The sequence below is a fragment of the Tamandua tetradactyla genome, chromosome 16, assembly GCF_023851605.1.
Source record: "Tamandua tetradactyla isolate mTamTet1 chromosome 16, mTamTet1.pri, whole genome shotgun sequence".
Classification (NCBI taxonomy): Eukaryota; Metazoa; Chordata; class Mammalia; order Pilosa; family Myrmecophagidae; genus Tamandua; species Tamandua tetradactyla.
In genome coordinates, this window is record NC_135342.1 from 64,965,679 (window position 1) to 64,978,579 (window position 12,901).

The window sequence follows — 12,901 nt, forward strand, 5'->3', positions numbered from 1 at the left end:
TCCCAGGGACACAGAATTAGGAGATCTCATGGGAATGCCCAGGGCAAAATACTCCAAACCTTTTCTGCATGAGTTTGGGTCTGAATGCATCATGATTGGAGGTTTTAATGCTGGCATCTGAATTTTCAAGAGATTAGAGACAGCCAGAACTTTAGAATCCTCAGAAATGAGATGGAGAACAAAGCCCAGTTATAACACAGGACCACTCCCCTTCAGTTATATGAACTTATGTAGTAAAGAGAGGACATTCCTTGGAAAGAGCATTTTCTCCACATAAGTTCAGAAGCCTTTCTCATCACCCAGGGTTCTGGATCACAGTTTTTGTCCCAGGATTCATGCACCTTTTTTTTACCTGCAGACTTTGGACATTGACGCTGAAAAGGGGCTCCTTACCCCTATCTTGTATTCTCTCCCCCTGCAGACCTGACAGTCTTGCCATCAAGTCCCTGCACCGTCTACTGGGGATTTCTGACTGTTTTCTTATTACTAAATGGAGAGATATTAACAACACAATGCAGAAATTTAAAAAAAAGAAAAAAGAAATGAAGATGGAGGGGGTAGTGGGGAGGGAGGGGGAGAAAAGACAGCCGCCTGCTCTTTTCTTCTTGGTATTATTATTTGTGACAAAGCCTCGGTCCATTTTTCTTCATAATTTGCAGGACTCCTAATGGGAACAGCACCTCCCAATTACCATGGCTGCCACAGGCTAATTTGGTTACCCTCCGGATCCACAATAGCGAAACTGTGTCGAGCCTTTGTCGATATTTGCATACTATACATACCAGGAATGTAAAACAGCTGCCTGGCCCCTCTCCCACTATCATGGCAATTATGGGTCATTAGCTCCCCATCCCCCACCCCCACCCCTCTTCCCTTTTTCTTGTTCTCTTCTTCTCGAGTCTAGTAGGCAGTGGTAGGCAGCTGATGGATTTGCAGACAGGAAATGAGAAAGCGGAGCTACGTGGCCTATTTGTTGAGAGTTAGAGGTTGACGAACTGCCATTTCTGTTACGCTAACACAGCCCTGCGATTTTATTTCTTGATTACCTCCTCCGCTTCTTTCCTTCTCCTCCCTCCCTTGGATTCCCCCCTCCCCTTTCTTTCAGGAAGCACCTTGGAGGGTCAGTGCCTGGCCCCGCACGTGTCAATGTGCACCGGCCCGGTCCCTGGCAGACTCCGGGCGGCTTCTGGCCAAGACGTGTGCGCTCACTACTCGGAGGGATCCGTCCTCAGACGCGCGAGGCTAGCCGCAAGCACCCAAGCAGATCCACTGCAGAAGGAGGGGTGCTTTACTCCTAAATTTTCTTATTGAATTGTAGCCCCATGGGGGAGGGGGATAAGAAAAAGGAAAAGAAAAGACAGGGTCTTAACCAGCACCCGCTCTCTCCCTTGGAACAATGTGCAGTGTCTTGCAGTAGCTAATGGGAAGTTATGGTTTTGAATATAATTTTTCCCCTTCAAGCTGCTAATTTTATTGACAATATAGATAGATTGAAAGACCCAAAGCTTTTGTGTTGTTTTGTTAAAGCAAATAAGTGAGGCACAAATGTAAATTACATCTCCAGGTTCACATTAGAGGTTTGCAAATAATACTGAGCTAATGGTTATTGCAAAGGAAAATAGCACTGGGATCAATATTCTATACAGTGGAAGGCGATACCTCTCTCTCTTTTAATCACCTCATTGCAGAAATGGCATTGAAATTTGAAATCTCATTTTCTCCATTTGTACAAATTGAACATAAATCACTGTGAGTGAGGGGAGGTGGCAGGCAGCTTCACTCTTGGAGGGATTGCATTACTAATTAGTGTTGGGCTAAAGAAGTGCACAGCCTGGAAGAAGCTTCTCTAGACCTCTGGTCAAATGCAGGCTGCTCTGGAAAGCCTGGAAGAGTGGGGGAGGGGCTCTGCCTCCCTAGTGGGGTGTGAGTGAAGCCCAGGTCAGCCCTGGAAAAGAAGGGACACAAAGGGCAGAAAGCATCTCAGACCTTCCAATGCTTATGTAATTTTCTGAGTCAACTGGGGACCCTCTGCCTATCCCTTCTTAGATTTCAGTGAGGTCAGGATGTATGTAGGGACAACACCATCCCTAATAAGAAGTAAGATGTCAATTCCCACCCTTTGTCTTTTCCTGTGGCTATGGGAATTGGGGCCAGAGCCCCAGAGAATGGAAAAGACCTGCTCAACATGAGCACTGCAGTGTAACCTCCCCAGATCTCCCTGCCTACCAACAACAAGCCCACCTTCTTTCTCTTTGCCCTTCCTTCCTTGACTTGAATACACGTTTGCTGAGTGGCTCTCACAGCTCTAAGCTGGGTGATAGATATTATTTACAAAGGATATTCTGAGATGTCAAAGGGCTGTTGGTATTGTACCCACTTCAGCTACATTTTCTCAAATCACTCAAATGTTACTTACAGCACACTCAGCTTCTTGGCTCTGGGGTCATCATGGGAAAAGGAGTCAAGATATCTTTCTGCCTCCCCAGACTGAAACCTCCCATGGCTGGGGCCCTTCTGGGCTAGGCGGATGTGGGGAGAGCATGCCTTTTTTTTTTTTTTTTAATTTTTTTATTGTGTAGTATAACATATATACAAAGCAAAGAAATAAAAAAGGAATAGCTTTCAAAGGACTCTTCAACAAGTAGTTACAGGACAGATCCCAGAGTTTGTCATGGGCTACCATACGATCCTCAGATTTTTCCTTCTAGCTGCTCCAGAATATAGGAGGCTAGAAGGCATAAGTATTTGTTTTATTATCACAATTGACTTTTTTTTCCTTTTTTGTGCGTGAAAAATAACATATATACAAAAAAGCAATAAATTTCAAAGCACAGCACCACAATTAGTTGTAGAACATATTTCAGAGTTTGGCATGGGTATAATTCCACAATTTTAGGTTTTTACTAAAACCTAAATACTAGAGATACTAGAAACTAGAAGAGATATCAATTTAATGATTCAGCATTCATATTCATTTGTTAAATCCTATCATCTGTGTATAATGGCACCATCACCTTTGATCTTTGCATCTCTCTCTTTAGGGGTACTTGGGCTATGGCCATTCTAACTTTTTCATATTGAAAGGGTCTGTCATTAATATGGGGTAGGGAGATAGAAGTATCTGATGTTCTGGAGAGGCTGGGCCCTCTAGATTTTAGGACTTATCTGGACCGGGGACCCATCTGGAGGTTGTAGGTTTCTGGAAAGTGCATGGAACCCTTGTGGAATCTTTTATAGGTGTTCTTTAGGATTGGCTGGAATGGTCCTGGTTAGCATGCCTTATTTTTAAAGAATGGGTGAGAAAGATAGCATTTGATATTTGGTCAGCGGAGAAGGCAGGTGAGCAAGGTGTCAACTCGTCTGGGGGAGCTACTCATTTATGGCTTTGTTCTTAAAGATTTGGAAAGATATAGCTGAGGGAAGAGTTGTGCAGACAGAGTTCCTGACTCAATTTTGTTCTGGTCACTTGCCCTCTCACTTAGAGTAAATAACATTCTGCTGGATGATTAATGGAGGATATTCAGTTCATTAAACTTGATACCCTGAGGGCAGGATGGACTGGTAAAATATTTATATCTCTATTTCCAAGGCTGCTTTCAGAAGGTCCTGTGTGGGCACGTTTGCCAAAAAATGGGTAAGCTAGTCTCCATTAAGGTGGGGTCTCAGTAACAGCTATTGACACCAGCCTCACTTGGTGGGTCATCAGTGGAGAAAGACACTTTTCCATTTCCAGCAAGAGGATCCATTTAAAAGTCCACAGTAGGTCGTATCATGGCTGAACAGTTCATCTGGTGGTCTCAAGGACAACCAGAGTACCTCTCACATTCAAGGCACACTTCTGCCCTCCTCTATTGGTCATTCCTTCCCTGTGCCTGGGAGAAAAAGGAAGGGACTCACAAAGACTTATCAACATCCCAGGGATTTTCCATGCCTTCTCCACATCCTCAGCAGTGGCAGTAGGAGTTAAAAATAGGGGAGATTAAGGGAAAACTGGAAACAAGATTCATTACCTAAGGTTTCTGTCATCCATTTCAATAGATGAAAGCAAAATAAAATAAATAAAATAAAGAAAAACCCATCCAAACAGTAAGCAGGTTGTGACCACTAATAGAGAAGAAATAAAAACCTTTTAGAAATCAGAGCCAACTGCAAAAAACACTGAAAATGTGAAATGAAAGTTCTGAACAATCAGTTCAAAGAATAGAGTGTTTGAAATAAACCCTTAAAAACATTTCAAATACTTAATGAAAAAAACATCTACCTTCTTTTGATATTAGAAGCCAAGATGACTTAATCTAGAGAAAGGACTTTGGAATTCTACTTAAAAAAAAAAAAAAAAAAGAACTAATGAGTTCTTAGAGGCATGAGACTTAGAGGACCAAACTGTAGATCAGAAGCTCATGGGCAACGGTCCAACTGCCAGTCCCTGGTCCATCACTGATTCCTGGGTTGACCTGGGGCTTTTAACCTCCTTGCGCCTCCCTTTGCCCAGCTATAAACTGGGGTTACTAAGAGACACATCTTCTCACCCCACAGGTCCCTGAGGGGGTATGACTAGATAATGGACCTGAACCTACTGATGGTGTGACAGCCATTTGTGACCTCCACCTTTAAAGGCCCACCAGGTATCCTCCCAGAGGCCTTTGGAGAAGCTTTCCTTTTTCGGTGAGTTTCAACATTCATTAGTTCATTCATTCATTTCATGTTATATATGCCTGCCATGTGCCAGGTTTTGCGGCCCATAATGACCAAATGAGGAAAAACATGCAGTAGGAACCAGGCAAGTCGATAGGTGCTTATAAAGTAGTAAGGAAGCATGCTTGGGATGCCTTGGGAAGACAGCCTTGGGGAGGCTTCCAGAAAGAGGTGATGACTCAGCTGACTTCTGACAGAAAGGTAGAAGCTAGCTGGGTGTCAAGGCTAGGCAGGGCCTCTCAGACCAAGGAAGCGGCACATGTGAAGGAAGAGAGGGAATGTCAGTGAACCTTTTATGGTGGGGATCTCAGGTAAGAGGGGCAGAGTTGAGAGCCTAGCGTAGGGAGCATGAACTTCAGCAAAGGGGGTTTGTGAAATTTAGAAATTGCATTCAGCTGCTGAGTCTGGAGGTCAGCAATTCATAGTTTTGTTAGCTCCTCAGTCATCAGTAAACCAGGATCCTTTTATTTTTCTGAACTACCGTCCTTAGCAGGTGGCTCATAGAAAGGAGGAAGAATAGAATTGACATGGCTTAGGCAACAAGGAGGCTCTAGAGGAGCCTTTCACAACATATGGAGCAACTTGGATTTTATCTCCGGTGTGGTCTGTGCCCATTATCACAATGAAATTAGCATTCAACTTGGATCCACACCGTATCAGATATTTGCACCTCATTTATCTGTTTAATGAAAGGGCTAGGAGTCCATAGGGACAGGGAAACAGAAACACACTTAAATAGAAGAGAAAAGGATGAGAAGTTTAGAGATTTGCTTGAGTGAAAATAAAAGGCAAGAATCATAATACAACCCAACTTGCCAGGGGATCCCTGGCTTATTCCTATTGTTTTGGCATCCCTTCTAGTTTAGCACTTGTCCCAGATTTTACTTTTATTATAATTTTTAACAGAGTGTGATTATTAGTTGTCATGTTAAAATAAGCCAGGAGGAGTTGGGTAGACCTCCATTTTGTTCCTCTAAGTTCCGGCAAAATCTTACCTAGTTATAAATGAGAGGCAAGTCCAGAGAACAGAATTGTTGTTTGAACTCATGGTTAAGTCTGAAAAATTACCAGGGATGACCCATCTCTCTTTTGCCATTTTGTTCCAGTTGTACCCCCTTTCCAAGGTCAACTTGCAGTTTGTTTGCTGATAAACTAAGTGTACTTGGTCATAAGAGTGTGGATTAGTGGTGAGAAAGAAATGGCTGATAACTGCTGTCCCGATAGCTACGCCTGCTGTGGCCCATGCCAGACCAGCAGGGTCCAGGGGCCACTGTGATGCCTGTTGGCACGGTCAGTAGGATATATAGAAACCTATAGGGTAAGTCTGTGGGGAAATAGTGGTCATGTGCAGGAAATAGAGGCTGAGCAGCCCTGTTCTAAAACAATGAGTCTGAATACTCTTGGGATAGGAGTTTGGTTGTTAATTATATAATGTAAATCTAGAATGATTTATTTTATTATTTAGTAACGCATTTTTATTTTGAAATAAACTGTCTTGCAGCAATGAGCTTAAAAAACCAAAAGTGCTAAAAAAAAAAAAAAAACACTGAATTTCCATTTCTTAAGAAAGTTGATGATGAGGAACACCTAACTTGCCCAGAATGTTTATCTTTTCATTTTAGCAAATAGCCACATGGAAGCAAGAAGACACAATTTGCTAATGAAGCATAAGCAACGAGTTTTAGGAATCTGTAGCTATTTTAAGAATACTCTTCTGTAGATGATGATTTCACATATGAATCTGCAGGAAGTACAGATCCCTCTGAAGTCTGGGTTTTCATTTTTGCCAAATGGCTAGTTTTTAAAAATTTCACTCATTTGTCTTCCAAGTTTTCTTGTGTGTGTGCAGAACATGATCCAGTTAATGTGTTGACTACAAAGGCAGGAAGAAAAGTTTACAAATAGTTCGAGGATATTGACTTAATCAATATTATAGAATGCTTCAAAAAGAAAACTAGTTAATTCTACTAATTGATTCAAATATTCCTCTCTAATTCAGGAAATAAAAATAAAGTCCTTGGAAGTTCATGCTACTGAAGGGGAAACATCTGACCTTAATGTGAATACTATTGTAAAATTCGTTTAGGAAGTTCAACAATGAAGATAAAATTATTTGTTTCTTTGATGATAATACACATTCAAATTTTGGGGAAGCATTTTTACGGTAAAAGCAATGTTATTACAAAATTAAAACTCACAAGGGACAAAAACAGGGTTGGAATTTCTTTTGGTGTTCAGATAATTCATAATTTCTTTCCACTAGGCTGCAATGTTAGATCAATTGAAATAAAAGCTCTAGTTGTTTAAATTTACACATATTTTTTAATACTCTGTTAGAGTAACCAAATCACATAATTTTTTGATGAAGCTGAGGTGGAATATAAAAGTTAACCTAACAGACTATACTTTCTCTTGGCTGCCCATCATAAATAGGATTTTAGAAGATTTTGTACCTTTGAAGAACTTCTTTATAAATCAACCTATATGCTCTGCAGTGGTTCTGAAATTCTTTTGCAAACAAATCTATAAATTTTAGTTGTATTTTGTTCAACATCAGTTGGAGAACTTTAAAGTCTCCCAAGAATGGAGTGGTAAAAACTTCATTTTGAAGCTTTTATACATTTGCAACTATTGCAAACAAAGCCTGAAAACAGGAAGACAATGAGATTTATCCTGTCAGTAGAAAGAGAAAAAAAAAGAAAAGAAAACTGAACAAATTAAAAGTTGAGAACTCAAAAATTAAGCAAGATTTTATTTTCAAAATTTTAATTGTTCTTTATAATATGTGACCCATCAAGAGAATCTTTTGATGGCATTTCCATTTTTTTTTCATTTTTTTATTAATTAAAAAAAAATTAACTAACACAACATTTACAAATCATTCCATTCTACATATGCAATCAGTAATTCTTAATATCATCACATAGATGTATTATCATCATTTCTTAGTACATTTGCATCGATTTAGAAAAAGAAATAGCAAGACAACAGAAAAAGAAATAAAATGATAATATAGAGAAAAAAATAAAAATAAAACATTCAAAAATATATATATAAAACAAACAAACAAACAAACAAAAACTATAGCTCAGATGAAGCTTCATTCAGTGTTTTAAAATAATTACATTACAATTAGGTAGTATTGTGCTGTCCATTTCTGAGTTTTTGTATCCAGTCCTGTTGCACAGTCTGTATCACTTCAGCTCCAATTACCCATTATCTTACCCTATTTCTAACTCCTGATGGTCTCTGTTACCAATGACATATTCCAAGTTTATTCTCTAATGTCGGTTCACATCAGTGGGACCATACAGTATTTGTCCTTTAGTTTTTGGCTAGTCTCACTCAGCATAATGTTCTCTAGGTCCATCCATGTTATTACATGCTTCATAAGTTTATTTTGTCTTAAAGCTGCATAATATTCCATCATATGTATATACCACAGTTTGTTTAGCCATTCTTCAGTTGATGGACATTTTGACTGTTTCCATCTCTTTGCAATTGTAAATAATGCTGCTATAAACATTGGTGCGCAAATGTCCGTTTGTGTCTTTGCCCTTAAGTCCTCTGAGGAGATACCTAGCAATGGTATTGCTGGGTCGTATGGCAATTCTATATTCAGTTTTTTGAGGAACTGCCAAACTGCCTTCCACAGTGGTTGCACCATTTGACATTCCCACCAACAGTGGATAAGTGTGCCTCTTTCTCCACATCCTCTCCAGCACTTGACATTTTTTGTTTTGTTGATAATGGCCATTCTGGTGGGTGTGAGATGATATCTCATTGTGGTTTTGATTTGCATTCCTCTAATGGCCAGGGACATTGAGCATCTCTTCATGTGCCTTTTGGCCATTTGTATTTCCTCTTCTGAAAGGTGTCTGTTCAAGTCTTTTTCCCATTTTGTAATTGGGTTGGCTGTCTTTTTGTTGTTGAGTTGAACAATCTCTTTATAAATTCTGGATACTAGACCTTTATCTGATATGTAGTTTCCAAATATTGTCTCCCATTGTGTAGGCTGTCTTCCTACTTTCTTGATGAAGTTCTTTGATGCACAAAAGTGTTTAATTTTGAGGTGCTCCCATTTATTTATTTCCTTCTTCAGTGCTCTTGCTTTAGGTTTAAGGTCCATAAAACCACCTCCAGTTGTAAGATCCATAAGATATCTTCCTACATTTTCCTCTAACTGTTTTATGGTCTTAGACCTAATGTTTAGATCTTTGATCCATTTTGAGTTAACTTTTGTATAGGGTGTGAGATACGGGTCCTCTTTCATTCTTTTGCATATGGATATCCAGTTCTCTAGGCACCATTTATTGAAGAGACTGTTCTGTCCCAGGTGAGTTGGCTTGACTGCCTTATCAAAGATCAAATGTCCATAGATGAGAGGGTCTATATCTGAGCACTCTATTCGATTCCATTGATCGATATATCTATCTTTATGCCAATACCATGCTCTTTTGACCACTGTGGCTTCATAATATGCCTTAAAGTCCGGCAGCGTGAGACCTCCAGCTTCGTTTTTTTTCCTCAAGATACTTTTAGCAATTCGGGGCACCCAGTCCTTCCAGATAAATTTGCTTATTGGTTTTTCTATTTCTGAAAAATAAGTTGTTGGGATTTTGATTGGTATTGCATTGAATCTGTAAATCAATTTAGGTAGGATTGACATCTTAACTATATTTAGTCTTCCAATCCATGAACACGGTATGCCCTTCCATCTATTTAGGTCTCTGTGATTTCTTTTAACAGTTTTTTGTAGTTTTCTTTGTATAGGTTTTTTGTCTGTTTAGTTAAATTTATTCCTAGGTATTTTATTCTTTTAGTTGCAATTGTAAATGGGATTCGTTTCTTGATTTCCCCCTCAGCTTGTTCTTTGCTAGTGTATAGAAACACTACAGATTTTTGAATGTTGATCTTGTAACCTGCTACTTTGCTGTACTCATTTATTAGCTCTAGTAGTTTTGTTGTGGATTTTTCCGGGTTTTCGATGTATAGTATCATATCGTCTGCAAACAGTGATAGTTTTACTTCTTCCTTTCCAATTTTGATGCCTTGTATTTCATTTTCTTGTCTAATTGCTCTGGCTAGAACCTCCAACATGATGTTGAATAATAGTGGTGATAATGGACATCCTTGTCTTGTTCCTGATCTTAGGGGGAAAGTTTTCAATTTTTCCCCATTGAGGATGATATTAGCTGTGGGTTTTTCATATATTCCCTCTATCATTTTAAGGAAGTTCCCTTGTATTCCTATCCTTTGAAGTGTTTTCAACAGAAAAGGATGTTGAATCTTGTCAAATGCCTTCTCTGCATCAATTGAGATGATCATGTGTTTTTTCTGCTTTGATTTGTTGATATGGTGTATTACATTAATTGATTTTCTTATGTTGAACCATCCTTGCATACCTGGGATGAATCCTACTTGGTCATCATGTATAATTCTTTTAATGTGTTGTTGGATTCGATTTGCTAGAATTTTGTTGAGGATTTTTGCATCTATATTCATTAGAGAGATTGGCCTGTAGTTTTCTTTTTTTGTAATATCTTTGCCTGGTTTTGGTATGAGGGTGATGTTGGCTTCATAGAATGAATTAGGTAGTTTTCCCTCCGCTTCGATTTTTTTGAAGAGTTTGAGGAGAGTTGGTACTAATTCTTTCTGGAATGTTTGGTAGAATTCACATGTGAAGCCGTCTGGTCCTGGACTTTTCTTTTTGGGAAGCTTTTGAATGACTGATTCAATTTCTTTACTTGTGATTGGTTTGTTGAGGTCATCTATGTCTTCTTGAGTCAAAGTTGGTTGTTCATGCCTTTCTAGGAACTTGTCCATTTCATCTACGTTGTTGTATTTATTAGCATAAAGTTGTTCATAGTATCCTGTTATTACCTCCTTTATTTCTGTGAGGTCAGTGGTTATGTCTCCTCTTCCATTTCTGATCTTATTTATTTGCGTCCTCTCTTCTTTTTGTCAATCTTGCTAACGGCCCATCAATCTTGTTGATTTTCTCATAGAACCAACTTCTGGTCTTATTGATTTTCTCTATTGTTTTCATGTTCTCAATTGCATTTATTTCTGCTCTAATCTTTGTTATTTCTTTCCTTTACCTTTAGCTTGCTTTGGGGTTAGTTTGCTGGTCTTTCTCCAGTTCTTCCAAGTGGACAGTTAATTCCCGAATTTTTGCCTTCTCTTCTTTTCTGATATAGGCATTTAGGGCAATAAATTTCCCTCTTAGCACTGCCTTTGCTGCGTCCCATAAGTTTTGATATGTTGTGTTTTCATTTTCATTCGCCTCGAGATATTTACTAATTTCTCTTGTAATTTCTTACTTGACCCACTCGTTGTTTAAGAGTGTGTTGTTGAGCCTCCACGTATTTGTGAATTTTCTGGCACTCTGCGTATTATTGATTTCCAACTTCATTCTTTTATGATCCGAGAAAGTGTTGTGTATGATTTCAATCTTTTTAAATTTGTTGAGACTTTTTTGTGACCCAGCATATGGTCTATCTTTGAGAATGATCCATTGAGAAAAGGGTGTATCCTGCTGTTGTGGGGTGTAATGTCCTATAAATGTCTGTTAAGTCTAGCTCATTTATTGTGATATTCAAATTGTCTGTTTCTTTATGATCCTCTGTCTAGATGTTCTGTCCATTGATGAGAGTGGCGAATTGAAGTCTCCAACTATTATGGTAGATGTATCTATTTCCCTTTTCAGTGATTGGAGTGTATTCCTCACGTATTTTGGGGCATTCTGATTCGGTGAGTAAATATTTATGATTGTTATGTCTTCTTGTTTAATTGTTCCTTTTATCAGTAGATAGTATCCTTCTTTGTCTTTTTTAACTGTTTCACATTTGAAGTCTTATTTGTTGGATATTAGTGTAGCTACTCCTGCTCTTTTCTGGTTGTTATTTGCATGAAATATCTTTTCCCAACCTTTCACTTTATTTTTTTTTTATTAATTAACGGAAAAAAAGAAATTAACCCAACATTTAGAAATCATACCATTCTACATATGCAATCAGTAATTCTTAACATCATCACATAGATGCATGATCATCGTTTCTTAGTACATTTGCATCGGTTTAGAAGAACTAGCAACACAACCAAAGAAGATATAGAATGGTAATATAGAGAAAAAATAAAAGTAATAGTAGTAAAAACAAAACAAAACAAAACAAAACAAAAACCGATAGCTCGGATGCAGCTTCATTCAGTGTTTTAACATGATTACTTTACAATTAGGTATTATTGTGCTGTCCATTTTTGAGTTTTTGTATCTAGTCCTGTTGCACAGTCTGTATCCCTTCAGCTCCAATTACCCATTATCTTACCCTGTTTCTAACTCCTGCTGGACTCTGTTACCAATGACATATTCCAAGTTTATTCTCGAATGTCAATTCACATCATTGGGACCATTCAGTATTTGTCTTTTAGTTTTTGGCTAGACTCACTCAGCATAATGTTCTCTAGGTCCATCCATGTTATTACATGCTTCATAAGTTTATTTTGTCTTAAAGCTGCATAATATTCCATCGTATGTATATACCACAGTTTGTTTAGCCACTCTTCTGTTGATGGAGATTTTGGCTGTTTCCATCTCTTTGCAATTGTAAATAACGCTGCTATAAACATTGGTGTGCAAATGTCCGTTTGTGTCTTTGCCATTAAGTCCTTTGAGTAGATACCCCGCAATGGTATTTCTGGGTCGTATTGCAATTCTATATTCAGCTTTTTGAGGAACCGCCAAACTGCCTTCCACAGTGGTTGCACCATTTGACATTCCCACCAACAGTGCATAAGTGTGCCTCTTTCACCGCATCCTCTCCAGCACTTGTCATTTTCTGTTTTGTTGATAATGGCCATTCTGATGGGTGTGAGATGATATCTCATTGTGGTTTTGATTTGCATTCCTCTAATGGCCAGGGACATTGAGCATCTCTTCATGTGCCTTTTGGCCATTTGTATTTCCTCTTCTGAAAGGTGTCTGTTCAAGTCTTTTTCCCATTTTGTAATTGGGTTGGCTGTCTTTTTGTTGTTGAGTTGAACAATCTCTTTATAAATTCTGGATACTAGACCTTTATCTGATATGTAGTTTTCAAATATTGTCTCCCATTGTGTAGGCTGTCTTTCTACTTTCTTGATGACGTTCTTTGATGCAAAAAAGTGTTTAATTTTGAGGAGTTCCCATTTATTTATTTCCTTCTTCAGT

At 38.6% G+C, this 12,901-nt stretch overlaps 1 protein-coding gene across 7 annotated transcripts in view; it reads left to right on the forward strand.

Moving 5' to 3' along the window:
• ZFHX3 (zinc finger homeobox 3) overlaps positions 1-12,901 on the forward strand; it is a 1,060,470-nt gene that overhangs the window by 430,903 nt on the left and 616,666 nt on the right. For 3 of the 7 annotated variants that reach the window (XR_013163640.1, XM_077132885.1, XM_077132892.1), the window contains exon 1: positions 4,386-4,665. The exons of 2 other annotated variants lie outside the window; for them this stretch is intronic. The gene's annotated coding sequence lies outside the window, so the exon portion shown is untranslated. Of the gene's footprint in view, positions 1-4,384; positions 4,666-11,328; positions 11,449-12,901 lie in introns of those variants that run through there. 2 more of the 7 variants (XM_077132888.1, XM_077132891.1) reach the window with 2 other exon arrangements.